We start from the raw sequence: 5,682 nt of genomic DNA, 5'->3' as shown, positions 1-5,682 counted from the left end.
CCTCTCCTTCACAAGTTACCCCCCCCCCCCATGTTGAGGGCATGTTGTCTGGTATGGTTCAGAATTCACCAAAGGAATTCATATTTAATGGAAAGTTGTATTTAATGCATTGCTTTAGTTTTATGTTACAATATTTCAATACACACTCACTATAGTTTGTATTATTAAGTACATTTCAGTGAGTTTACGTATTTTTAGCTCTGCACTTTCTGTAGTATTTACATTTATCAGCAAAATGGAAATATTAAGCAATAACTGGTCTAGGTCTATTATTTGAGCTCTGTCTCTCAGGCCCAAGATGATGTGCTCGCTCAATCTTGAGAATATGATAAGGCTGGAGTTATAATGCCGACATAAGATCAGCAGTAAGATATTTGAGCAGTTTCTGCCCCTTAATGGATCCGGGAATTCCAATAAAACGTAAATTAGACCTTATATCTCTATTTTACAAATTCTCAAGCTTATTTCCTGTTGGGACACATAGGAGAGATTGTGCTGTTAGCTGATTTTCTAAGACTAACAATCGATCCTCCAGATCACTCACTTGTCCTAATTCAGCATTCCTTTTCGTATTAGAAGATATTTCAAGGGAGATTGAATAGATTTCTGTAAAGTATCAAACTTTTTATCAAAATAGAGTCAGAGTATTTTAGTAACTTCCTCCATACTGAGGTTAGTTAGCAAGGAAGAGTTTACATTTATCTCCCCTTCCTGCTGTTCCAGTATCGTATTAAATGAAGATAACTCCAGGGAAGAACGAGGGGATCTGTTTTCTGAGAGGTTTAGTTTTAGATTTGGCATTTTGTTTAGGTGTAGTCTGAGGCTGCTGTCTGCCAACAAATTAATCCATATTTCAGAGACTACAACCAAGCAAAACAAAAAAAACCCCATCCCCAAGTCCAAGTTTTCCTGACTTCCAGGGAGTTTCACAAACGCACAGTCTATTACATAGCTCAGGTAGTTGCCAGCAAACCCCAGGTCATTCCACCGAGATCGATCACCACAGCAGCTTAACAAGTTAATCAGCAAACAGTACAATGTAAAGGTCTGAAATCTGACCACAGGCCACAATTCCACAGTTTAATGTCCTGGCTGAATAAGTAAAATACCAGGAAGCTCAATCCACAAAGTGATCCCGCAAATCCTTGTACTATTTATATTTAACGGATTTGTTTATTTTTAATATTGCCCTTTAAGCCACATCAAAAGACAAGCTCCCTGTTAAACAGTATTTTTGGTAGTGTCAATCTACCCATGCCCCTTCTTTTTTACCTAAAGCTTGCAAACTGGCACTAAAAGGCCAGAAATAAATTTCAAGATTCGACTGCCCTAGACAATTAATGGGGCTTGGGTGCTGGCTTCTGCAAACAGTGTATGTGTAGTTTATTATGACCACCTGACGTTTGTAGGCAAATTAGCTATAATTAGCTATATATACAGTATATATACTGGGTATATATACAGTATATATACTGGGTATATATACTGCATATCTGCAAACACAATCTCTGTTAGACATCAACAGTTTTACAGAAAAAGACGCTATATATTCCCGAAGCCCCATGGGTTAACTAAAGCTACAGTATTGAGCTCCTTTTAGACAAGGCTGCCTTTCATTGAAACCTCGGACACAGTCACTCCATTAAGTCACTGCTCTGATTCATTAACTTGTAGATTTCATCTTGAGCTACAGAGCTTTGTAAACAGGGCATTTTTTAACAGAAAGAAACTAGAAAAACAAAAATGTTAAAATCAACCTAAACCTTTACCTGCTGGCTCAAAAGGTGAATCCAAAATATTAGTATGCTATGTTTTATATTTATTTGACTAAAACTATAGAACATTTTTGTTTTTTTACTCTGGACCATTTTAAAGAGAGAAAATGTGTGCATAACTAATATCTTACCTCTTAGTATTTACTTTTTACTTTCAGATTGTATTTCTTGTCTATTGCTGTGTACATCTGTACCACAGAAAATAAAAAAAAAACATTTGGAAATCTCTTCTTTGCAGGGCATTATTAAAGGCCCTGTCCAAAATAGCAAGCACAGCAAAACATTCAGGGCGCATGATGTAGCCTCTTCTCTTTCAATGCATGACAACAGCCACCATTTTTTTTTTTTTTTGCACACGTGGCACATTAATTATGCCTGGAAATTCATGTACTGTAATTTGCCTGTTAATTGCTAAATAAATAATATAAGAGCTGAGCTGTCAAGATGTTAGCATAGTTTAGTTCTATATAATGCTGCCCAGATTGTTGTTTAGATAGTTGGCTTGAGAATGTAAAGTTATATAGAAGACATTATAGGGCCAAATCACTGAAGGTTTTATTGCAGGGATCAACTGAATTTAAGGCACACATTGTATTATTGACGTTTGTAGTATTTTGAATGTAAAAGTCAATTCACTATGAGATATATTTATTAAAGATTTGATGAGCAAAACATCTGATAATAACGCAAAATTCTTTAACACAGATCTCTCTAATACTGTATATGGGCCAAATCAATTTTTACATTTCTACTATGGGACTGTTTATTTGGTGATAACTTTGTCATTAGTTACAAAGTAATAGATAGATTGTTTTTAAAAGCTAGGTTCTCTTTTGGCAATATTGTTTTGTAAAACAAAAATGTATTTTCTATGGAATCTATTGACAAAAATATATAAACATTTGTTTTTTTTTAAACTGGTTGAATAAAAATTTGTTTTTTTCTGTGTTAAAGTGACATCCCATTCCCTCCAGTAACCACATACAATCCAGAACTAAAATGGATGATAAAGATAATCAGAGCTGCAAACCATTATAACAGGGTATGAAGTCCTAAAGCAAATTTTCCAGCAACCCAATTGTTGGTCTTCATGCAACCGTCCAACCTCAGACATAGGGGTCTATTCACAAAAGGGTGAAGAGTTTGGAGAGGGCAGGAGAAGTGAGCAATCTAGGACAACATAGCTGCACTGGAAAAATTCTCCAATTCAGCTCATTTTCCAGGTCAGCTATTTTGGCCTAGATTGTTCACTTCTCCTGCCTTCTCCAAACTCTTCACCCTTTTGTGAATAGACCCCATACATTCATTAAGAGGAAACAATCAATCCAATAAAAAGTGTCACACACTCAAAAGGATCATGCAGGCGCACCTCCAGTAATGTAGTCCATTTCATTCAATATAATAAGTGCAACCAGAGATGTTACATTGGTAAATGAACCAAGAACCAAAAGTTCCCCAATCTGAACACCAAAAACAACATGCACACACTAATACCCAAGCTGACACCACTAACAACTTACAGGTTTGTGAGGAGTCTTGCTCCTGACACACTTAGCCAGTACACTCTGCTTTCCAGCAGACTTACACATAGGCTTTTGTAGACCACACACACTGCTCTTGCTAGAAGTTACAGATTAGCCGAACCGGGCAATATCACTTATAGAGTTAGTGCAAGCACCTACTCACAATCTCTATAGATTTGTGCGTTTTTAAGAGTAATCAGCAACCAGGTTTTTAATTTATATTTAATATCTATAGGGGGCAGTGCATAGAAAGTTAAAAAATGTTGCAAAAACAGAAGTGAACAATCTAGGCCAAAATAGCTGATTTGGAAAAATTCTCCAATTCAGCTAACTTTCCAGTTCAGCTATGTGGTCCTAGACTGTTCACTTCTCCTGCCTTCCCCAAACACTTCACCCTTTAGTGAATAGCCCCTTAAGACACACATAAGCAAGCAGTATTAAATATAAAAGGATAACTTATAGAAAAAGTATTGATGATGAAAAATGCAGGTTATGCACCCCAACATAGATGGAACCCCATAGATATAACCCACATTTGATTGCAGGTCACAGGTTTATACTTTAGTGATCAGCGTGGAGTAGCCACCCTCCTAGTCTATCTAGTTGGATAAAAGTGTATGACCACTGTATTTTACCTAATTAGATCAGGTAGGATTTTGGTAATGAAAATCTTCAAATACTTATAACTATGTTGAATTCTGAATCATCCAAAGTTCAAAAGTAAGAGTAATGGTTTTGGCTGTTGTTCTGCTATGCATAGAGTCCAAATATGGGTGCTTTGCACCTAGCAGAACCAGTACCAACATAAAAAGTGCCAAGTTATTAATAACTCTCCCATATTATACAATAAAGCCGGAATGTCTTGAATCTAACATCTCGGCTCTGTGCAACCACGCATTTGCAGAAAGTTTCACTGTTCAGTATGGGAGTTACGGGTTATTAAACTTTCCAAAACTTTCAAGAACTGAAATACATACATTTGTCTCAGAGACCAAGACTGTGCAATTTGAGATGCAGAATAGATGTATAGGTGTCTAAACCACCCCTTTGCTGTGTAGGTATACAAGGTATACAAATTACAATTTGACTTTCCTACAACACTATATTGTTCAAATATTATGTGTACTCTAAATGAACTCTAACCTGACTGGATAGTATGTCATATACTTCACATTGTACAGAGTGCCATGGTCAAGATAATGTAATGTACAGCAGTGGTCAGGATTATATACAATGTATAGCCCAGCATACAGCTTGTAGAGGTCAGGATTATGCAACATACAACACAACCTACACATTGCAGTGGTCAGTATTATGTAACACACATTGTACATTACATACTGCTGACCACCATACTCTGTACACTGTGCTGTATAATACATGCCTCTTACTGTTGTATGTTACATACCTAAGACTGCTGCATGCTGAACTGTATGTTACATACTTCTGACCACTGAACTCTGTATTGTACATGACATATTCCTGACTACTGCACTATGTACATTATATACTCCTGACCCCTGCACTCTATATGCTATATTGTAATTGTATACTTCTGACCAAAGTGTTTATTGTCTTAACAGTTGCTGGTTGCTAAGTAGTCACCAACTTTTTAATGAAGTTCTTCTTTAAGGTAGTGCCAGGCAAAGTGTTAGCTCTATGTCTAAATTCTGTGTGCAGAAATGTATATGTAAAGAAACAGCTTCCGTTTTTATAAATGATTGTGCTGAGATTCATACTGTATGTCTGTGAGACTCTCACTTGTGGCACAGTAGTGAAAGCATATTTTGTGGGTATAAGGACACTGTCAGTACACCATTCACACTGTACCAGTTTTCTCTTTGGAATGTTCTAGGGCATAGTAGGTAATTCATGAACAGAATTTTTGCATCAAATTGGTATCATGTTGTCAAAGTTTAGATTCTTATATTCCAGTGTATTAGTCAATAATGGATCATTAGTTCTGGGTACTGATAGCATGTGTTTGTATCTTTCAATGTAGATCTCTCAGGGGTCCACCCCACGTTCTTTTGTAAGCTAGTGATGCTGTAATGCTTACTGGAAAGTCGATTTAGGCTTGGGTACATCTGAGTACTCATGTACTTCAACTCTGGCTGACCACTCACCAGACCTGGGTGCTCTGTAAGCTCTGATTGAGATCTAATATACCAGTTTTATAGTGTAGGTTCAAGGCAGGATGCCCATAATGTCTGTATTGTGCAGCTGCACAGACATGAGGAAACACAGTTACGCTCCATCCTCTCTGTCCCCTGGAATTTAGTGGCATTAGCTTCTCACACAAATCTGTAGCTGATTTTGTTTTCTCCATGAATTAATGGCTCAGCTATTTATATAATTATATGTGAAAAGTATATATCTATATA

General features: G+C 36.7%; 1 protein-coding gene across 1 annotated transcript in view; it reads left to right on the top strand.

Moving 5' to 3' along the window:
• Positions 1-5,682, top strand: part of LOC108784962 (potassium voltage-gated channel subfamily H member 8-like) — a 336,787-nt gene that overhangs the window by 214,959 nt on the left and 116,146 nt on the right. The window lies entirely within an intron of this gene.

This window comes from Nanorana parkeri, unplaced genomic scaffold (genome assembly GCF_000935625.1).
Source record: "Nanorana parkeri isolate BGI_ZX_2015 unplaced genomic scaffold, ASM93562v1 scaffold134, whole genome shotgun sequence".
Classification (NCBI taxonomy): domain Eukaryota; kingdom Metazoa; phylum Chordata; class Amphibia; order Anura; family Dicroglossidae; genus Nanorana; species Nanorana parkeri.
Note: the sequence above shows the minus strand (reverse complement) of the source record. Positions and strands in the feature narration are given on the sequence as shown.